The sequence below is a fragment of the Narcine bancroftii genome, chromosome 11, assembly GCF_036971445.1.
Source record: "Narcine bancroftii isolate sNarBan1 chromosome 11, sNarBan1.hap1, whole genome shotgun sequence".
NCBI lineage: Eukaryota > Metazoa > Chordata > Chondrichthyes > Torpediniformes > Narcinidae > Narcine > Narcine bancroftii.
The window spans coordinates 37,755,633-37,779,518 of NC_091479.1; the positions used below are offsets into that span (position 1 = coordinate 37,755,633).

General features: G+C 44.7%; 1 long non-coding RNA gene across 1 annotated transcript in view; it reads left to right on the top strand.

The window, feature by feature from the left end:
- Window positions 1-4,261: 4,261 nt before the first annotated feature.
- Window positions 4,262-23,886, top strand: part of LOC138745258 (uncharacterized) — a 42,840-nt gene continuing 23,215 nt past the window's right edge. The window contains exons 1-2 of the long non-coding RNA XR_011346108.1: window positions 4,262-4,641; window positions 19,607-19,746. This is a non-coding gene — a long non-coding RNA (uncharacterized lncRNA). The remainder of the gene's footprint in view (window positions 4,642-19,606; window positions 19,747-23,886) is intronic.

Sequence of the window (23,886 nt, forward strand, 5' to 3'; positions counted from 1 at the left end):
GTAATGGGGAAGAACCTGGTCATCAGGTGCAAGGTGCTCTCGGTACTGCTGCGTGTGATGCAGGCGTGGCCCATCCCACACACCTCTGCCCTGGCTATTACCAGAGCAGTTTCCCTCTTCATGTGGGGGTCCAAAATGGATGGAGTGGGAAGGAGGTCCATGTACGTCACCAGACTGTGGTGTTGTGAGCCCAAAGGATCCCAAAACCCAGCAGCAATAGACATTCACCAGGACGAGTAGTTATATAAAGATAAGTTGTTTTTAATTATCTTTAAACATGAAAACAGAATCAAACTTTAACTTATCTCTATTAACTTAACTAACCTTAATCCCCTTCTAAGTCTAAGTGCACGTGTATGATGTGTGTGTAAATGTAAGAAAAGTTATTTGGTTCACAGTTCAATCTCACTTCTCATTCTTCTAAGTTCAATGGTTGTAGGCAATTCTAATACTGTGCATGGAATTGAACATGTATAAAGTTCATCAGGCTTTGCCACTCAGGAAAGTTCTGTAAGGTTTGCAGAGAGAGATTTGTTGTTCCAGGATTTTCACAACTGAGCTACCACCATTAGTCAGCTCAATGTGTCGCTGATAAAACTTGGCCCATCAGGGTTCTCCAGATGATAACTTCTTTCTTTCAGGCTAGCACTGTGTTCCTTCCTGTTTCATTTATTCCGAGAGTAACATCAGGCAGCTAGCACTTCCAGCGAGCACCTAGAATTAGGTGGAGGTTAAACATGTGGCTCAAGGGGTGGAGTCAGAGACTGGGTTTTAATTCTTGGACAACTGGGACCTTTTTTGGGGAAGCTGGGACCTATACCATAATGATGGGTGACATCTTAATCCCAGAGGGACCAGTCTCCTGGCGGGGGCATTTGCTAGGGCTGTCACGAGGGGTTTAAACTAGTATGGTTAGGGACAGGGTTTCAGGTTAGCCAGGACAGTAGGGTGAGGGTTAGTAGGGTAAGGAAAGAGACAAGTTTAAATAATTTGAGGGAGGAAAAGCAGGAAGTAGTAAACAGATACTGCAGTGAAAATTGTGAGAATGGTAGATAGGAAGATATGCAGAAGGTAGGATGTTGGAGATCCCTGAGTTGTATTTATTTTAAAGCGAGAATTAATGTGGATTGACATGTGGCATTATGATGTGTGGCCATTAGCGAGACATGGTTGAAAGAAGGTTGTGATTGGCAGTTGAATGTTCCACGATTTTGCTGCTTCAGATGTGACAGAGTTGGTGGATTAAGAGGGGGAGGTGGGCATTACATGTCAGGGAGGATATTACAGCAGTGCTGAGGCAAGATAGACTGGAGGGCTCGTCAAGAGAGGCAGTGTGGCTAGAGCTGAAAAATAAGAAGGGTGAGGTTATTATTATAGGTATTATTTAAGGCCTCCAAATGGGGAAAGGGAACCAGGAGAGCAAATGTGCAAGGAAATAGGTGGGATATGCAGGTAAAATAGGGTGGTGTTGGTTGGGGATTTCAATTTTCCAAATATTGATTGGGAAATGCAGTCAGTAAAAGGGCAGGATGGCTTAGTATTTATGCATTGTGTTCAGGATTGCTTTTTGCAGCAATATGTTGAGACGCCAACTAGAGTGGGAGCAGTGTTCGATCTGTTGTTTGGGAATGTAATGGGGCAGGTGACGGAGGTGAGCGTTAGGGAGAACTTCGGATCCAGTGATCATTTTGACATACTCTTAAGAACTTGAAGAGGGAAATTAGAAAGACAAAAAGAAGGGATGAGGTGTCCATCGCTAATAAGGCAAAGGTGAATCCTCAGGCTTTTTTCAGATATGTAAACAGTAAAAGGAGGGTTAAACATAGAATAGGTCGACTGGATGATGGGACCAGTGAACTGTGTCAGGAACCGTATGAGATGGAGAAATATTGAACAAATTTTTCTCGTCTGTATTCACGAGGGAAACGGACATTGGGCTATACAAGATAAGAGAGGCAAAGGGGTTAGTTATGGAAAGGATTAGATAAGGATTAGTAAAGTGAGAGGTTTGGAGCTTCTTGGGTCAATTCAAGTGGATCAGTCTCCTGGTCCTGATGGGATTTTTCCCAGGACTTTAAGGGAGGTCAGGGAACAAATAGCGGGGGCACTGACAGCGATTGTTCAAAGATCACTGGAGGAGGGTGTGGTGCCGTGAGATTGGAGGGTTGCAAATATAGTTCTGTTGTTCAAAAAAGGCAGTAGGTGGAGTCCAAGTAATTATCGGCCAGTAAGTTTGAATTCTGAGTGGGGAAGATTATGGATGGTATACTTCGAGATAGTATGTACAAATATCTGGATAGGCAGGGATAGATCAGGGGCACCCAGCATGGGTTTGTGAAAGGAAAGTCATGTTTGATGAATCTTGTTGAATTTTTTTGAAGAATTGACAAGAAAAGTGGATGAAGGTCGGATGGTTGATGAGATCTATTTGAATTTTAGTAAGGCTTTTGATAAGGTTCTGCATGTAAGGTTATTTAGGAAGGTTCAGTCATTAGGGATTAATAGATAGTGGGATGGGTTCAGAAGTGGCTGGGAGATAGACAGCAGAGAGTCATGGTGGACAACTATATGTCATGTTGGAAGCCTGTGACAAGTGAAGTGCCTCAGGGATCGATGCTGGGTCCCTTGTTGTTTATCATTAATATTAATGATTTAGAGGAGAGTGTGGTTAACTGGGTAAGCAAATATGCAGACTATACAAAAATAGGGGGAGTGGTGGACAGTGAGGTAGATTTTCTTGGAATAAAGGATTTGGTTTGTTTGGAAAAGATGGCAGATGGAATTTAATATTGACAAGTGTGAGGTGCTGCATTCTGGAAAAAAAAATACAAATAGAACATATGCAGTTAAGGGGAGGGGGTAGAGGAATGAAGAGGAACAGAGGGATCTTGGAGTTATGGTACAGAGTTCACTGAACGTGGGTTCCCAGGTAGACAGGGTGGTTAAGAAGGCATATGACATGCTGGCCTTCATAAATCATAGCATAGGCTAGAGTGCAGCTGTTTAAGGCACTGCTGAGGCCATGTTTGGAGAATTGTGTTCCGTTCTGGTCTCCAAATTATAGGAAGAATATAGAAAAGGTAGAGAAGGTGCAGAGATTTATAAGAATGTTGCCTGGCTTACAGTATCTGGATTACAGGGAGAGATTAAGGAGACTGGGACTTTATTCATTGGGACGTAGACGAATGAGAGGGGACAATATAGCTATTTAAAATTATGAAAGGAATATATAGACGAGACATAGACAGACACTTTCCCGTGAGGGAAGGGAAGGTTGGAACAAGAGGCCATGAGTTAATGGTAAGGAGGCAAAACTTCTGGAGAAATTTTAGAGGATGCTTCTTCACTCAGAGAGTGGAGGCAGAATGGAATGATCTTCCGAATGAGATAGTTGCGGCAGGGTCCCTTCTGTCAATTAAGAGAAGGTTGGATGTGTACATGGAGGTGAGGGGGTTGGAGGGATATTGGCGGAAATCGGGAGGATTGAGCTAGTGGAGTTGTTCTATTGAACCAGTGCGGTCTCAAAAGGCCGACATGGCCTCTTTCTGCTCTGTAAATGGTTATATGGTTACATGGTGACACAGTTTTCATTTCAATGTCACATCTCTCGTTACACAACTCTCTGCTCTCCACGTTCATGCTGCACATTTCTTCACTGCTGTTATGGCTGGACTCAGAAAATGTTTTTGATATTTATTCAACTTCAGTTTTGTATCTGCTTCATATCTCTGACCAAGCACAAATATTCTCACATCCTTTTGTATTTTAATCTTCATAATTTGCCTAATAATAGACTGAAATCCTTCCACTTTTACACAGGTCCAAACCGAATGGAAAGAAAAGTCTCAATCACCTGATTACATTGAAAACATTTCTTGGAATAATTGGAGATAAGTCCATTTAATTTATATGTAGTATAGCAGAATTGATGTGGAGATTTTTATTTTTATATCTGGCATTAATCATATTTGTAACACTCTTGACACAATCCTGACCCTATTTCTTCTTGAATTTGTATATTTCAATCTTCACACCACTCTGAACAGCTTCTTTCTGAAATCGTCACATCCAAGCCCGACTCCCATCTTTCTCCTGACCTCTGCTATCCTGGTTTTGGATTTTCTCTCTGGAGAGCATCGTACATTTCATTGATAACTTTGGGTGTATTTCCCATCCAACTCTTTGTTCCATTTCACTAATTTTAGGTGGAGTCAATGTTGGTCCCTATCTTTCTCTTAAGAATGATCTAAGTGGGAGAAAACAGAAGAAGGTCCCACTTGCCTCTCCGTATTTGTGTTTAATTGTTTGAAGAATTTCTTCCATGTAGCGTCTTCAAAATATCTTATACTCTGTCATAACATAAATTTAATATTCTATTGCCTCTGTTCATAGGCAATAACACATTTTGACATACTTTGCTTCCCCTCCTCCATTGTTGTCAGATTCGTGTGGGTCCCACAGATGAAGAACCAGACCAAAGCGGAGGTGCAAAGCACACATTTATTTCGGGGATGGAAACAGGACAACAGGGTTGATATGTTAGGCAAGCCTCTACACTTCTAATTAGGAGGGAGAAACCGACAGAGACGGGGAAATTACATGAACTTACACATTCAACATTCAGGATCAAGGTGATAAAAGGTGAGGAGGAATGCAGTGGTCATTGGGGACTCCATTGTCAGAGGTACAGACAAGACATTCTGTGAGCCAGATAGGTATACCCGCATGGTGTGCTGCCTCCCTGGTGCAAGGGTACGGGAATATCTCAAATCGGGTCCAGAGTATTCTGAAAGGAGACTGTGAGCAGCCGGATGTCTTGGTACATGCCTCATTGGGTACCAATGACATAGATAAAAAGAGGGAGGAGGTACTAAAAAAGGATTACAGCGAGCTGGGACAGAAGCTAAGAAAAAGGACCGCCAGGGTGGTGATCTCTGGATTGCTACCTGTGCCAAGTGCAACTGAGGACAATAATGGAAGGTTAAGACAAATGAATGTGTGGCTGAGGGGCTGTTGTAAAAGACAGGGTTTTGGCTTCTTGGATCATTGGGATCTCTTTTGGGGAAGTCATGACCTTTACAAGAAGGATGGGTTACACCTTGACCCAAAAGGGGTCAATATATTGGCAGCTAGGTTTGGTACAGCCGTCGGATGCGGTTTAAACTAATTTGGCAGGGGGATGGGAACCTGTATGATAGGGCAAAGGACAGGAAAGATAAAATAGGAAAAGTTAGGTTGGGCAGCGAAAGTAAAAAAATCAGAAAGAGCAGGGAAGGTAAAAAAAAGCACATTTGAAGGCTTTATATCTTAATGCAAGAAGCATTTGGAACAAGGTAGATGAATTGGCTGTGGACATTGAGACAAACAAATACGATTTGATTGGGATTACAGAAACATGGCTGCAAGGTGGGCAAGCCTGGAAACTTAACATCCCGGGGTATACGATATTTAGGAGGGATCGGCAAGAAAGAAAAGGGGGTGGGGTAACATTGATGGTGAGAGAAGGGACTGACACGATTGACAGAAAGGATATTAACTCGGAAGATACCGAATCTATATGGGTAGAACTGAGGAATAGCAAGGGGCGGAAAACGTTAGTGGGGGTGGCATATAGGCCTCCAAATAGTAATGTAGAGGTGAGGGAAGGCATAAAAAGAGAAATTAGATAAGGGAACAGCTGTGGGAGACTTTAATTTACATATTGATTGGACTAGCCAAATTTGTAAAAATACTGAGGAGGAGGAGTTCCTTGAATGTTTACGGGACGGTTATCTAGACCAATATGTTGAGGAACCAACTCGGGAGCAGGCCATTTTAGACTGGGTATTACGCAATGAAAAGGGGCTAATCAGCAATCTTGTTGTACGAGGTCCTTTGGGTAGGAGCGATCACAATATGATCGAATTCTCACTCGACATGGAGAGTGAAGAAATTAAAACCGAGACTAAGGTCCTGAATTTAAATAAAGGGGATTATGATGGTATGTGATGGGAGTTGAGTAAGATTGATTGGGTGGTGTTTATGGGGGGGGGGGGGGGATTGACGGTGGATAGACAATGGAAAGCATTCACAGATCTAATGGAAGAATTGCAGAAATCATTTATACCAGTTTGGCATAAAAATAAACCAAAAAAGGTGACTCAACCGTGTATAACAAGGGAAATTAGAGACAGCATTAGGTCCAAAGAGAGAGCATAGCAATTGGCCAAAAAAGTACCAAATCCGAAGACTGGGAACAGTTCAAGATGCAGCAAAGGAGGAGAAAGGGATTAATCAAGAGGGCAAAAATAAATTACGAGAGTAAGCTTGCGGCAAACATAAAAACCAACTGCAAAAGCTTTTATAGATATGTCAAGAGGAAAAGATTGGTGAAATCCAGAGTAGGTCCTGTTAGAATTAGAAGTACCTTTAAAGAAATTGCTTGAGACAAATATTGAGAACAAAGAACATTTATTACAACAACAATGCAAAGTTGGGTGCTTCCCCTTACCCTGGGAATACACACATACACTGGGTCTCACCCAACTTTTATACAGTAAATTTCAGTATCAGAATACCCTCCCCCTTACATTCTTCTGCCCCCTGGATGGGTTTGGCAGAGGCAATCCTTCCTGCCTCCGTGCAGTTTCAGTACACTTGGAGGACCAGGGGGTATCCTGTCGGTGTCTTCTTATGCCATTATTCTCATTGTCCTTATTCACATCCTAGCCCTTGTCCTCATTCACACCTTCCCGACTCTCAGGGCTACAGTCCCTTCATCTGCAGGGTTCGTTAATCTTGTCTAGGGTTTACTAGTTAAATATGCATACTTGAAAAATCTGTTGTATGGCTTACTAATTATATATGTATAACTTGCTAATACTGTCTAAGGTCTTCTAATTATTTATGCAAGCCTTGCTAATTCTATCTGGGGCTTGGCGACCCTTATCTCGTTCAGACTAACTCTACTTCTATTCTCAATTGTCTGTCCTTCTCTCCTTCATTCAGTGAACTTGCTGGTGTAGGAGATTCTTATCTTACTCAGACAGTGTCAGCTTCCTGCCTTCTAATATCCATGTCTCATGTTTTTTGCACTGGCTTCATTCATTTACTTATGTATCAATTTTATTTTCTTCATGTTCATATTGCAATGTTAGTTTTTCTCATCTCTCACAATCCTCACTTTTCTTTTAGATCAGTAATACTGATCTCACGCAATGATCAGTGTTACTGATCTCAGTGTTACTGGTCTCTCACAATCCTCCGTTTTCTTTTAGATCGGTATTACTGATGCGGTAAAGTGGAACTTGTCAGTTTTCCCAGCTGGTCAATAAACGGATAGCAGTTTCCATGTCCTCAGAATGATGTTGGGAAGCGTACATTGTTTGGGTGTAAGTGTTCTGACGAAAGGGTTGATGAGTTAAACGATGTGTACCAGTCTGTATGTAGGGAAGCAGTAAGATGGTGAGAGTAATGAGTCCAGCTGTTAAAAGGGTTGCGAGTATCAGATTCCAGTAACCGGTGAAAAGTCCAGTCCATCCCGCAGAGGACCGAGGTGGCAAAGTCTGTCCCTGGGCATGGGAAGTTTTTTGACGTCCTGAAGAAGTGTTCTTAACCGCCTGCCCGTTGTGAGTAGTGTCTTTAAGGAGTCTTTCACAAGTGCTGCGTTCAGCAGCGAAGCTGTAATCGAGAGGCAGGCGGTGTTGTTGAAGTGTGTCTGGTAAACGTTGTTTAACTTCAGCCCGTAACCTCAGGGCCATTGTGTTGTGTTGGATGATAATGCCCAAGGCTGCATGGAGTCTGATTAGATGTTTCAGATGGCAAGGAGCGTTAGCGATCTGTAGCCGCTGTTGCCGTTTATAACTGGAACTTCCCTTAACGATGCAGTAGTAAGGATTGTAAATGCCGGCGGAACCCAAAGGATGTTTGAGAAAAGACCAGTCTGGGGAGGATTGTGCATTACGATTAGAGATGTGTGTAACAGTCTGAGTAGAATTGAAGTTGTGAGTCGAAGCCTGTCTGTGTACATTAGCAAAAGTCCTCTCTCTCTCTCTGACAGGTGCATTGGTCACTAACATTCAGTGTGTCTGTGTCATATCGCTCTCTTTGTGCTACAGGTTTAGAACTCATACCTTTAATATCTATGTGGGAAGTTAAGTGATGGTCTCTACAGCTGTTCTGGTCCCCTGGTCCGTATTGGAATCCCTTGTTAAAACATATCTTACGATGGCTAAAAACTAAATCTACACCTTGTCTAAACTCTAAAGGAAAAAAATTGTGACCTCTGCTGCCCCTATTCCAGGAGGACTTAATACATTGTGAGTAATTAAGTGATGTCCCAGAAATGGAGAAGCAACAATTAAACAATTGTTTAACAATTAAACAATTCTTGTAAAGAATAAAAACAACATTACGGCACTTTTTCACGGCGTAGTGTAAGTTTCAGGTCAGAAGGATGAGGCACTGCACGCCAGGTGGAGGTTTGAGTTTGACTGTCTTGATCCTGTGGTTCGGTAGCTGGTTTAATCCGTTGGATGTGGGTCCAGCCTTTTTCTCTTGTTCGCACGGCAGCGTCTGAAATCAAAAGGACACAGTAGGGACCATCCCAGGCAGGTTTCCGTTGGTTATCTTGCCATGCTTTGACATAAACCCAATCACCAGGTTTAATAGAATGGATAGGAAATTCCAGGGGTGGAGTTTGGGCTAATAATCCCTTCTGTTTCAGGTCGTGAATTGAAGTAGAAAGACCCTGTAGAAATTTTGAAATGTATTGATCATTAGCCTCAGGGATAGGGGTATCAGTGTGGAATCCCATAAATGGAAGTCCAAACATCATTTCATATGGTGAGACTGCAAGGTCTTTACGAGGGGTTGTGCGAATTCTAAGCAGGGCTAATGGTAAAGATTTAATCCAGGAGAGGCCAGTCTCTTCACGAAGTCGAGTGAGTTGATTTTTCAAAGTTTGATTCATTCTTTCAACTCGACCTGAACTTTGGGGGTGCCATGGGGTATGTAGTTGCCAGTCTATTCCCAGTTTCTTGCAGACACCCTGGAGAACCTGAGAGGTAAAATGTGTTCCTCGGTCTGAATCAATGGTTTGAATCAGACCATATCTTGGAATCACAGATTCAATAAGTATTCTGATGACAGTGAGAGCTCGATCATTTGGGGTGGGGAAAGCTTCAACCCATCATGTAAAATGATCTACCATGACTAGAAGGTATTTGTAAATACCAATTTTAGGAAGTTCTGTAAAATCAACTTGTATGCGTTGAAACGTGCGGACTGCGATGTCGCGACCGCCAGGCAGTACAGGGCGCATAGATTTCTTATTGATTCTCTGACAGATCGGACAGCTGCGAGTAGTAAGTTTAGCAATTGTATATATACCGGAGCAGTATAAAGATCGTTGAAAGGCATCAACAAGCGCCTGAGTTCCCCAATGTGTCTGTTGGTGTAGCTGATCTACCACTTGGCGGGCTAATGCTTTGTTAAGGACTCGACGTCCATCTGCTGTCCACCACAACCCGTCAGCAGTTTGGCCAAATCCCTGATCTTTCATTGAGACCTCCTCTTTCCGTGAAAAGATGGGTTTTTTTTTAATCTCTAGTGGTGTGGGCAGTAATAGGTGGATGTGAATATTTTCCGCAAGTGCAGCCTGTTTGGCAGCTGCATCAGCCTGTCTGTTGCCGTTCGCTTCAGGACTGTCACCACTTTGATGTCCTCGGACATGTACTACGGCTATTTCGGTCGGGAGCATCAGAGCATCTCGGGATTGGACAATTAAGTGTTCATGGGCTAACTTTTGTCCTTTACCAGTTATCATTCCCCGTTCTTTCCAGATCTTCCCAAAGGTGTGGACTACACCAAAAGCGTACTTAGAGTCAGTGTAGATAGTGTCTATTTTGTTCTCTAAGCCGTGGAGTGCTCTACATAGGGCGTATAATTCACAGGATTGCGCTGACCAATGACCAGGGAGGCGACCGGCTTCAATCACTAGTCCTTGCTTCCCATCCACTACACTGTACCCACTGTAGCGAGTTCCTGCAATGCATCGTGAAGAGCCGTCAATAAACCACCTTTCACCTTCTTTTAAAGGGACATCAGTTAGATCTTCCCTAATTTTGGTTTGTAGATCTATGACTTCTAAGCACTCATGTTCTAATTCATTTGTGGAATTGTCCAAATTAGGAGCAACGAAGAAGGCTGCTGGGTTAAGGGTTTTAGTCGTGAGCAGGGTCAAATCATCCCTATCCATTAGGATCGTTTCATATTTTAAAATTCTAGGGTCTGTGAGCCATCTCCCAGCACATTGTAAGAGAATATTGCGGACTGTGTGAGGGGTGTGAACTATCATAGGGGTGCCGAAAGTAATTTTCCGTCCTTCCTCAACTAAAACAGCAGTGGCTGCGATGGCTTGTACACATTCTGGCCAGCCACGACAAATGGGGTCTAAAATCTTTGATAGAAAAGCCACTGGTTGTCTATAGCCTGCCCTGTCGTGGGTTAGTACTCCGGTGGCTACTCGCTTGGCATTAGTATATAAATCAAAAGGCTTATTTAAGTCGGGTAGTGCCAAGACTGGGGCACGCGTAAGGCTATGTTTAACGAAGTCAAAATCTTTGATCTCATCGTCTGTCCAGACTAGAGGCTCGGTCTCTATAGTCATGAGTTTATCGTAAAGAAATTTGACAAGGCTAGAATAATTTTCCATCCAGATTCTACAGAATCCCACTAAGCCAAGGAATTTCCTAAGTTCCTTGGCATTTTTGGGAGGGGGAATTTGCAGAACACCATGTATCCTCTCTGGACTTATTTTCCTAGTTCCCTGACTTACCAGATGACCTAAGTATTTAACTTCTGATTAAACAAATTGTAATTTGGATTCGCTCACTCTAAGACCTTTCTTTTCTAAAAAATTTAAAAGTGCAACAGTAAATTCTTTAGCCAATTCGTATGTTCTTCCCGTAATTAACAAGTCGTCTACGTATTGTATTAGCTGACAATTGTCTCTTCGTGGAGCCTCATCTAATATCTGTTCCAGGACTTGACCGAATAAATTTGGAGATTCTGTAAAGCCCTGAGGAAGGACAATCCAATGGTATTGATTTTTACGTCCAGTAAAAGGGTTTTCCCATTCAAAGGCAAACATGTCTCTGCTTTCTGTTGCTAAGGGACAGGTCCAGAAAGCATCTTTGAGGTCAATCACACTAAACCATTTACTCTGGGGATCGATTTTACTCATGATCGTATAGGGATTAGGTACAACAGGGTGACGGGTGAGAATGATTTTGTTCAACTCCCTTAAGTCCTGTACTAATCGATAGGTACCGTCAGGTTTCTGGACAGGTAAAATTGGGGTATTAAAGGGTGACATACAAGGTTCGAGTATACCATCCTTAAGCAGCTGGTCAATTACGGGCTGCAGACCTTTGCGGCCAGCCATAGGAATTGGGTACTGTTTTCTTCTAATTGTTTGTTGCGAGTCTTTTAAAGTAACTTGGAGGGGAGGAATGTCTAAAACTCCTCTATTGCCTTTTTCTGCCCATACTCTTGGATTGATAAGTTCTCGATCTTCCTCGCTTAAAATATAAAATTGAACCCCGATGCCTGATTCTAGTGGTCTGGTACCGATAGCCAATTGGTCCTGTAAGTCTCGTCCTAATAAGCATACCCCAGCCTGGGGAAGTAGTAGAAGATCCTCTACTATTACCTTATTTCCCATTTGGATTCTGACCTCTCTTAATACAGGGACTGTGAATTCTCTTCCTCCCAACCCTGAAACTATCATTGTCCCTTCTATTGTAACCCCCTTTGGTTGGTGTAAGATACTAGATCGGGCTGCTCCAAAATCAACTAGAAATATCATCTTGTCACTGTGGGGTCCTATGCATAAATTAACTAATGGTTCTCCGTGCAGCCCCACAGTGTGTATTGACTGAGAACCGTGACCTCCCTATTCATAGTCTGCTTCCATCAGGGTATAGGATCGTGTGTCCCTGGCTCGCAGTGGGCAATCCTTTTTAAAGTGTCCTTCCTTTTTACAATGGAAACAGACAAATGTTCCCGTTTCCCAATCTCTACCTGGTTTTCTAAGGTGCCCTGGGAAGGGTCGTCGTCCCCGGAATCCTCCTCTACTCCTCCATCCACTGAGGTCCGCACTTCCCCACCCGTGGCTTCCCTCACGGCATACAGGAGCTGGCACACAGACCCTATCCTTTTTAGGTCGCTCATCTACTAGCTCTCTGACTGCTTGGAATAATGTTTTTGCCTTCACTATTTGCTTATCTTCAGACCTCTGGACAAATGCTTTTTGTGCGATCTGTAGAAGCTGGGTTATTCCCTGCTCATGCCAATTTTCTGTCTTTTGTAACTTTCTTCTAATGTCTGGGGCTGAGTTGGTAACAAAACCAGTTAGTACCAATTGTTGCCCTGCCGGGGATTCTATGTCGAGACCCCCATATTGCTGTATTGCCGCACGCAATCTGTTCAGAAATGCGGAAGGGGTCTCGTCAGGACCTTGGGGAACCTCAAAGGCTTTCTTGAAATTCTGTCCCTTTGGGACAGATTCCTTGATTCCTCTTATCAAAATAACCCTGTATTCTTCAATCAATACCCGACCATCATTGGTATTTTTATCCCAATTAGATCTTGCCAAGGGGAATTTAGTTTCTCCTGCTACCGCATCTAGTCCCCCTTGGTGATCCCTATCCCAGACTTTAATCCCTGCCTGGCGGATCATCCCACGCTCATCCAAAGTAAACAGGGTCCTAAAGATAGATGTTAACTCCTCCCAAGTATATAGATTTGGTCCCAAAAATTGGTCTAACTGTTTAGCACATCCCTGGGGATCTTCTATCAGGGAGGTGAGTTCTTTCTTAAAGTTACGCACTTCAGTACTGGTCAGGGGCACATTAACGAAACCGAGACCCTCTCCTACGGGAACCTCCCGCAGTGGTCGCATCCAGTTGGTTTCTGGCTGATTAGGTCTGGGTTCCTGCTCCCTGGGAGATGGATTGGGGGGCTCTGCCCTTTCTTCCTGAAGAGTCTCACACTGTTCTGAATTAAAGTCTCCTCTCTCTCCTGTCAACGGGGGTGGTAATCGAGTGCTTTGTGAGCGAGTCATCATACCACTCCTGCTCTCTCTCTCTTCTCTAGTGGTGGGGGAGGTGGGGAAGGTGCAGAAGGGTAGGTTATAGGAGGGGGAGGAAAGATAGGAGCCGGCATAGGAGGAACATAAGGTGGAGGGAGGGAATGTAACACATCCCACCCTTGTGGTTCAGGGACAAAAAGTTCCTCCTCTCTCTTGTCCCTGTACTCTTTTTCTTTCAAAACCAATTGATCAAACGATCCCCTAAGCCAGCAGGCTGCATATTCTCTGCTCTCTAGGTTATCTCTCTGGTTTTGATAGAGCCAGATGTTCAATGCTTGACACATCCAGTCATCCTCGGATCCGAGTTTTGGCCAGTACACAGAGCTCCCTTTTATCGGGTATTTAACCCAGTCCCTACAACAATACCTGACCATGGTCAGTTTGTCCTTTCCACGGGTCCTTCCCGTGCCCCACTCAGATAACATCAACCCAAGCGGGCTGTGTGTAGTTATCTGATCCTCACATCCTGAACCAGGACTCTCTTCCTTGCTACCTGTATTTCCCATACTGAAAGGCAAGTAAAATTCCTCTTACCAGGTTCCAGTAGCAAGGTTCTAGCGCGCTTCCTTAACGTTTCTTCCGTCGTTTGTTCTCAATGCCTCTTCTCGGATATCACTCGCTTCTTCCACTGACCAGCCACCCGTCGTCCGTGAGTCCAGCTGAATCAGCCGGGGTGCACCTACTCTCGTCGTCGGGATACTCTGTCAGTGGAGGGAGTGTGATCCCAGATGAGCCCCCATTTGTTAGAAATAGATGTACCTTTAAAGAAATTGCTCGAGACAAAAATTGAGAACAAAGAACAGTTATTACAGCAACAATGCAAAGTTGGGTGCTTCCCCTTACCCTGGGAATACACACACATACACTGGGGCTCACCCAACTTTTATACAGTAAATTTCAGTATCAGAATACTCTCCCTCTTACATTCTTCTGCCCCCTGGATGGGTTTGGCAGAGGCAATCCTTCCTGCCTACGTGCAGTTTCAGTATACTTGGAGGACCAGGGGGTATCCTGTCGGTGTCTTCTTATGCCATTATTCCCATTGTCCTTATTCACATCCTAGCCCTTGTCCCCATTCACACCTTCCCGACTCTCAGGGCTACAGTCCCTTCATCTGCAGGGTTCGTTAATCTTGTCTAGGGTTTACTAGTTAAATATGCATACTTGAAAAATGTGTTGTATGGCTTACTAATTATATATGTATAACTTGCTAATACTGTCTAAGGTCTTCTAATTATTTATGCAAGCCTTGCTAATTCTATCTGGGGCTTGGCGACCCTTATCTCGTTCAGACTAACTCTACTTCTATTCTCAATTGTCTGTCCTTCTCTCCTTCATTCAGTGAACTTGCTGGTGTAGGAGATTCTTATCTTACTCAGACAGTGTCAGCTTCCTGCCTTCTAATATCCATGCCTCATGTTGTTTGCACTGGCTTCATTCATTTACTTATGTATCAATTTTATTTTCTTCATTTCTTCATGTTCATATTGCAATGTCAGTTTTTCTCATCTCTCACAAGTACTTTGTGAAAGTCTGACTGGGGGTGGGTGACACTGAGTCCTTTAGTCACCTGCCACTTGTGGACTTTACCACACCCAGATTTTTAGGGGGCTACTACTCTTGAGTAGCTTGTTTTCGGATTGATTTTTTCCCTTTTTTTTTGGAATTTTTTAAATAGGTGGGGATTCGAATACAGCAAGACTTAGAAGGGGAGCATTATTTTATAGTAGGATTCACATTTGTGAGAAGGTTTAACAGTGATATACTATGAACTGCGTCAGACACTGTGACACCAGGTTCACAGAGGGAGAAGGTTTAACGGTGATGGACGGTAGACTGAGGCAGATTCTATTACACCAGGTTCACAGGGGGGGAGAAAGTTTAACGTTGATGTATGATAGACTGAGGCAGAAACTTTGAGACAGGATTCACATTCGTGATGTGAGAGATAGGAAAACTGATCTAAAATTATGAACATGAGGGAAACTAAAATTCATACATCAGTTAATGGCTGTAACCACTACAAACAGGATGAGCTTGGGAATTAGGATGCAGGAAAGCAGAGTCAGCACGATTAACATAAGAATCTTCTTTGTGACAAGAGCCACCATAAGACTAAGATAAGGAGTGGAAAGGAACAAAAGAATGTAGGAAGTTGAGGTAGTTTGGATCAGATAAGGGTCTCCTAGCCCTAGACAGAAGTACCAAGTTCTACATATCTAATTAGTTAACCTTACACAGATTTACAAAGTTATACATATTAAATTAGTCAACCCTAGACAGGATGAGCCAACTTTGCATACCAAGAGACTGTAGCTCCGAGAATCAGGAAGGTGTGAATAAGGACAATGACATGATGGGACACCGACAGGATACCCCCTGCTCCTCCAAGTATACTGAATCTGCACATAGGCAGGAAGGATTGCCTATGCCAAACCCATCCAGGGGGCAGAAGAATGTAAGGGGGAGGGTATTCTGATACTGAAATTTACTATATAAAAGTTGGGTGAGCCCCAGTGTATGTGTGTATTCCCAGGGTAAGGGGAAGCACCCAACTTTGCATTGTTGTTGTAATAAATGTTCTTTGTTCTCAATTTTTGTCTCGAGCAATTTCTTTAAAGGTAATTCTGTTTCTAACAAATGGGGGCTCGTCCTGGATCACACTCCCTCCACTGACAGAGTGCCCCGACGACGAGAGTAGGTGCACCCCGGCTGATTCAGCTGGACAAACGGGCAACGGGTGGCTGGTCAGTGGAAGAAGCGAATGATATCTGAGAAGAGGCATTGAGAACAAACGACGGGAGGAAGCGTGCTAGAACATTGCTACTGGAACCCGGTAAGAGGAATTTTAATTGCCTATCAGTATGGGAAGTATGAGTAGCAAGGAAGTGAGTCCTGGTAAAGGATGTGAAAACCAGATAGCTACGTACAGCCCGCTTGGGTTGATGTTATCTGAGTGGGGCACGGGAAGGACCCGTGGGAAAGACAAACTGACAATGGTCAGGTATTGTTGTATTGAATGGGTTAAAAGCCCGCTTAAAGGGAGCTCCGTGTACTGGCCAAAGTTCGGATCCGAGGATGACTGGATGTGTCAAGCTTTGAACATCTGGCTCTATCAAAACCAGAGGGACAATGTTGAGAGCAGGGAATATGCAGCCTGCTGGCGCAAGGGATCGATTGACCAACTGGTTTTGAATGAGAAAGAACTCAGGGATAAGAGAGAGGAGGAACCTTTTGTCCCTGAATCACAGGGGTGGGATGTGCTACATTCCCTCCCTCCACCTTATGTTCCTCCTATGCCGGCTCCTATCTTTCCTTCTCCTCCTATGACCTACCCTTCTGCACCTCCTCCTCCTCCCCCACCACTAGAGAAGAAAGAAGAGAACCGGAATGGTATGGTGACTCGCTCACAGAGCGCTCGATTACCATCTCCGTTGACAGGAGAGAGAGAGATCATTGTAATTTAGAACAGCATGAGATCCTTCAGGAAGAAAGGGCAGAACCCTTCCATTCATTTCCCAGGGAGCAGGAACTCAAATCTAATAAACCAGAAACCAGCTGGATGCGACCCCTGCGGGAGGTTCCCGTGGGAGAGGGTCTTGGGTTCGTAAATGTGCCCCTGACCAGCACTGAAGTGCGTAACTTTAAGAAAGAATTGACCTCCCTGATAGAAGATCCCCAGGGATGTGCCGAACAGTTAGACCAATTTTTGGGACCAAACCTGTATACTTGGGAGGAATTAACATCCATCTTTAAGACTCTGTTTACCTTAGATGAGCGGGGAATGATCCGACAGGCAGGCATTAGAGTCTGGGATAAGGAACACCAAGGGGGACACGAGGCGATACCTGGAGAAGCCAAATTTCCCCTCACAAAACCTAATTGGGACAAAAATACTAGTGGTGGTCGCACACTGATGGAAGAATACAGGATTAATTTGATCAAAGGAATCAGAGAATCTGTCCCCAAGGTACAGAATTTCAAAAAAGCATTTGAGGTTCCCCAAGGTCCCGAGGAGACCCCCTCTGCATTTCTCAATAGATTGCGCATGGCAATTCAACAATATGGGGGTCTCGACATAGAATCTCCAGCAGGGGAACAATTGGTTCTAACGGGTTTTGTTACCAACTCAGCCCCAGACATTAGAAGAAAATTACAAAACACAGAAAATTGGCACGAGCAAGGAATTACCCAGCTACTACAGATTGCTCAGAAAGCATTTGTCCAGAGGGCGGAAGATAAACAGAAAGGGAAAGCGAAAATTTTAATGCAAGCAGTCAAAGGAATAGTAGATGAGCATCACGAAAAAGGTAGGGATTACGGGCCAACCTCTGTACGCGGTGAGGGGAGCCACGGGTGGGGAAGTGGGGACACCAGCAGGTGGAGGAGTAGAGGAGGATTCCGGGGATGACGGGTGCCCCCTAGAAACTTTGGGAGAGATTGGGAAACAGGACCTCTTATCTGTTTCCATTGTAAAAAGGAAGGACACTTTAAAAAGGAATGCCCACTGCGAGCAATGGACACACGCTCCTATGCCCTGATGGAAGCTGATTACGCATAGGGGGGTCACGGTTCTCAGCCAATACACACCGTGGGGCTGCACGGAGAACCATTAGTTAATTTATGCATAGGACCCCACAGTGACAAGATGATATTTTTAGACGATTCTGGAGCCACCCGATCTAGCATTCTACACCAACCCAAGGGGGTTAGAATAGAAGGGACAGTTATAGTTTTAGGGGTGGGAGGATGAGACTTTACAGTCCCGGTATTGCGAGAGGTCAGAATCCAAATGGGGGATAAGATCATAATCGAGGATCATCTATTACTTCCCCAAGCTGGAGTATGCTTGCTAGGAAGAGACTTACAGGACCAATTGGCTATCGGTACCAGACCTTTACAATCAGGCATTGGAGTACAATTCTATGTTTTGAGCGAGGAGGATCGAAAACTTATAAATCCGAGAGAATGGGCAGAAACAGGCAATAGAGGAATCCTCGACATTCCTCCACTACAAGTCACTTTAAAGGATACTGAACAAATTGTTAGACAGAAACAGTACCCAATTCCGATGGCTGGCCAAAAAGGTTTACAGCCCATAATTGACCAGTTGATTCAGGATGGCATACTCAAACCCTGTATGTCTCCCTTTAATACCCCGATTTTACCTGTTCAAAAACCAGACGGCACCTACCGCTTAGTACAGGACTTGAGGGAGCTTAACAAATTCATTCTTACCCGTCACCCGGTTGTACCTAACCCCTATACCATTATGAGTAAAATTGATTCCCATAATCAATGGTTTAGTGTCATTGATCTCAAGGATGCATTTTGGACGTCCATTAGCTACAGAGAGCAGAGACATGTTTGCCTTTGAATGGGAAAACCCCTTTACTGGCCGTAAAAACCAATACCGGTGGACTGTCCTTCCTCAGGGCTTTACAGAATTGCCCAATTTATTCGGTCAGGTCCTAGAACAGATATTAGATGAGGCTCCTCGGAGAGAAAATTGCCAACTCATACAATACGTTGATAACTTGTTAATTACAGCGAGAACTTATGAATTAGCTAAAGATTTTACTGTTGCACTTTTAAATTTTCTAGAGAAGAAAGGTCTGAGAGTCAGCGAGTCCAAACTACAATTTGTGCAATCCGAAGTTAAATACTTAGGACATCTAGTGAGTCAGGGAACCAGGAAAATTAGCCCAGAGAGAATAACTGGTATTATGCAGATTCCCCCTCCCAAAAATGCCCAGGAACTCAGGAAATTCCTTAGGTTAGTGGGATTCTGTAGAATCTGGATGGAAAATTATTCTAACCTGGTCAAATTCCTTTATGATAAACTTCCCAGTATAGGAACCGAACATCTTGACTGGACGGATGAAGAGATCAAAGATTTTAACTTTGTTAAACATTGCCTTACGCGTGCCCCAGTTTTAGCGCTACCCGACTTAAACAAACCTTTTGACTTATATACTAATACCAAAGCTGGGGCAGCCACAGGAGTGCTCACCCAAAACAGGGCAGGCTATAGACAACCAGTGGCTTTCCTGTCAAAGCTTTTGGACCCCGTTTGTCGTGGCTGGCCAGAATGTGTACAAGCCATCACAGCCACTGCAATTTTAGTTGAGGAAGGGCAAAAAATTACTTTCGGCGCCCCTATGATAGTTCACACCCCTCCCACAGTCCGCAATATTCTCTTACAACGTGCTGGGAGATGGCTCACGGACCCTAGAATTTTAAAATATGAAACGATCCTAATGGATAGCAACGATTTGACCTTACTTACAACTAAAACTCTCAACTCAGCAGCCTTCCTCATCTCTCCAACTACTGACCAATCCTCAAACAATTTAGAACATGTGTGTTTAGAAGTTATCGACTTACAAACCAAAATTAGGGAAGACTTAACTGATGTCCCTTTAAATGAAGGAGAAAGATTGCTTATTGACGGCTCTTCACGTTGCATTGCAGGAACCCGCTATAGTGGGTATAGTGTAGTGGATGGTAAGCAAGGACTGGTGATCGAAGCCGGTCGCCTCCCTGGTCATTGGTCAGCACAATCCTGTGAACTATATGCCCTCTGTAGAGCACTCCACGAACTAGAGAACAAGGTAGGAACTATCTACACTGACTCTAAGTATGCTTTCGGTGTAGTCCATACCTTCGGTAAGATATGGAAAGAACGAGGGATGATAACTGGCAAAGGACAGAAGTTAGCCCATGAACACTTAATTATCCAATCCCTAGATGCTTTAACACTCCCGTCCGAAATTGCCATAGTACATGAGTGGGGACACCAGACTGGTAACAGTCCTGAAGCTAGAGGCAACAGGCAGGCTGATGCAGCTGCCAAACAGGCGGCACTCGGAGAAAAGATTCACATGCACCAGCTACTGCCCACACCGATAGAGATTAAAAAGACCCCCATCTTTTCATGGGAAGATGAGGTCTCAATGAAAGATAAAGGGTTTCGCCAGACTGCCGACGGGTTGTGGTGGACAGCAGACGGACGGCAAGTCCTTAACAAAGCCCTAACTCGCCAAATTATAGATCAGCTACATCAACAAACACATTGGGGAACCCAGTCACTTGTTGATACCTTTGGACGTTCCCTTCACTGCCCTGGCATATCTTCTTTGGCTTGGCTTCGCGGACGAAGATTTATGGAGGGGGTAAAAAGTCCACGTCAGCTGCAGGCTCGTTTGTGGCTGACCAGTCCGATGCGGGACAGGCAGACATGATTGCAGCGGTTGCAAGGGAAAATTGGTTGGTTGGGGTTGGGTGTTGGGTTTTTCCTCCTTTGCCTTTTGTCAGTGAGGTGGGCTCTGCGGTCTTCTTCAAAGGAGGCTGCTGCCCGCCAAACTGTGAGGCGCCAAGATGCACGGTTTGAGGCGTTATCAGCCCACTGGCGGTGGTCAATGTGGCAGGCACCAAGAGATTTCTTTAGGCAGTCCTTGTACCTTTTCTTTGGTGCACCTCTGTCACGGTGGCCAATGGAGAGCTCGCCATATAATACGATCTTGGGAAGGCGATGGTCCTCCATTCTGGAGACGTGACCCATCCAGCGCAGCTGGATCTTCAGCAGCGTGGACTCGATGCTGTCGACCTCTGCCATCTCGAGTACCTCGACGTTAGGGGTGTGAGCGCTCCAATGGATGTTGAGGATGGAGCGGAGACAACGCTGGTGGAAGCGTTCTAGGAGCCGTAGGTGGTGCCGGTAGAGGACCCATGATTCGGAGCCGAACAGGAGTGTGGGTATGACAACGGCTCTGTATACGCTTATCTTTGTGAGGTTTTTCAGTTGGTTGTTTTTCCAGACTCTTTTGTGTAGTCTTCCAAAGGCGCTATTTGCCTTGGCGAGTCTGTTGTCTATCTCATTGTCGATCCTTGCATCTGATGAAATGGTGCAGCCGAGATAGGTAAACTGGTTGACCGTTTTGAGTTTTGTGTGCCCGATGGAGATGTGGGGGGGCTGGTAGTCATGGTGGGGAGCTGGCTGATGGAGGACCTCAGTTTTCTTCAGGCTGACTTCCAGGCCAAACATTTTGGCAGTTTCCGCAAAGCAGGACGTCAAGCGCTGAAGAGCTGGCTCTGAATGGGCAACTAAAGCGGCATCATCTGCAAAGAGTAGTTCACGGACAAGTTTCTCTTGTGTCTTGGTGTGAGCTTGCAGGCGCCTCAGATTGAAGAGACTGCCATCCGTGCGGTACCGGATGTAAACAGCGTCTTCATTGTTGGGGTCTTTCATGGCTTGGTTCAGCATCATGCTGAAGAAGATTGAAAAGAGGGTTGGTGCGAGAACACAGCCTTGCTTCACGCCATTGTTAATGGAGAAGGGTTCAGAGAGCTCATTGCTGTATCTGACCCGACCTTGTTGGTTTTCGTGCAGTTGGATAATCATGTTGAGGAACTTTGGGGGACATCCGATGCGCTCTAGTATTTGCCAAAGCCCTTTCCTGCTCACGGTGTCGAAGGCTTTGGTGAGGTCAACAAAGGTGATGTAGAGTCCTTTGTTTTGTTCTCAGAGAAGAAACAAGCCTTCCGTCGCGCATGCAGCCATCTTCAGCGCAAACTCCGGGAGATCCAAAATGAGTGGTGGACTAGCCTCGCCAAACGAACACAGCTCAGCGCGGACATTGGCGACTTCAGGGGTTTCTACGAGGCTCTAAAGGCTGTGTACGGCCCCTCACCCCAAGTCCAAAGCCCGCTGCGCAGCTCAGACGGCAAAGTCCTCCTCAGCGACAAGATCTCCATCCTCAACCGATGGTCAGAACACTTCCAATCTCTTTTCAGTGCCAACCGCTCAGTCCAAGATTCCGCCCTGCTCCAGCTCCCTCAACAGCCCCTAAGGCTAGAGCTGGATGAGGTTCCCACCCTGGATGAGACATATAAGGCAATCGAACAACTGAAAAGTGGCAAAGCAGCAGGTATGGATGGAATCCCCCCAGAAGTCTGGAAGGCTGGCGGCAAAACTCTGCATGCCAAACTGCATGAGTTTTTCAAGCTTTGTTGGGACCAAGGTAAACTGCCTCAGGATCTTCGTGATGCCACCATCATCACCCTGTACAAAAACAAAGGCGAGAAATCAGACTGCTCAAACTACAGGGGAATCACGTTGCTCTCCATTGCAGGCAAAATCTTCGCTAGGATTCTACTAAATAGAATAATACCTAGTGTCGCTGAGAATATTCTCCCAGAATCACAGTGCGGCTTTCGCGCAAACAGAGGAACCACTGACATGGTCTTTGCCCTCAGACAGCCCTGGCATATACACTATTACTAAACTCAGTTAACAGCCTACATAGGTATTATTACTAATCAATGTACATTTCGCACACAGGGAGAGAATACATGTTCTCATTCACACACATTGGCTTCTACTCACAACCTCACTGATACTCGGACTAAACTTAACAGGCAAGCTGCAACACACAGTTAAATCACAAGAAACAATCCCCCCCAGCTTGGTCTCTTTTCATCACAAACAACACCCCGTGAAGGGGAGCACCAGTTACAAACAACGTGAGCTGCTACAGTACTCTAAAGCTGCTTGGCATTTCAATATCAGACTCCAGACAACAGCCTTCGGAGATCGGTGACCCGAGGGTTCGGGGCTGAAGAGGAATGTCAGATACTAGCCACAATTCAACGGAACCGCCTGACTCTCGCTACTCGTTCACTGCTGAAGGCAGCATTTCTCACAGACTTCTTCAGGACTCGTTCGCTGCTGAAGGCAGCATTTCTCACAGACTTCTTCAGGACTCGTTCGCTGCTGAAGGCAGCATTTCTCACAGACTTCTTCAGGACAATGCTTCCAACAGTTGGGCGGTTAAAGACACTGCTTCAAGACTTCAACGAGAATCTGCCCATGCTCATGTTCAGACTTGGCAACCTCGGACTGATGTGGGATGGACTAGACTCTTTACTGAGAACTGGAGCCTGATACTCACAACCCTAATAGCAGCTGGACTTGCTACTCTGACCTTTATGGTGCTCCCCTACCTAAAGACTTTAAATTCATTGAACCCTTCTGCAGAACACGACACCCCAAAGCCTTAACTCTCCAATGACACAGAGATTACAATTCGGTTATTGACCAGCTGGGAAAAACAACACCTTACACTTTACAGCATCAGTATTACTGATCTAAAAGAAAAGTGAGGATTGTGAGAGATGGGAAAACTGATCTAAAATTATGAACATGAAGGAAACTAAAATTCATACATCAGTTAATGGCTGTAACCAGTACAAACAGGATGAGCTTGGGGATTAGGATGCAGGAAAGCAGAGTCAGCACGATTAACATAAGAATCTTCTAGTCTTTGTGACAAGAGCCACCATAAGTCTAAGATAAGGAGTGGTAAGGAACAATAGAATGTAGGAAGTTGAGGTAGTCTGGATCAGATAAGGGTCTCCTAGCCCTAGACAGAAGTACCAAGTCCTACATATCTAATTAGTTAACCTTTCACAGATTTATACATATTAAATTAGCCAACCCTAGACAGGATGAGCCAACTCTGCATACCAAGAGACTGTAGCCCCGAGAATCAGGAAGGTGTGAATTAGGACAATAACATGAAGGGACACCAACAGGATACCCCCTGGTCCTCCAAGTATACTTAAACTGCACGTAGGCAGGAAAGATTGCCTATGCCAAACTCATCCAGGGGGCAGAAGAATGTAAGGGGGAGGGTATTCTGATACTGAAATTGACTGTATAAAAGTTGGGTGAGCCCCAGTGTATGTGTAAG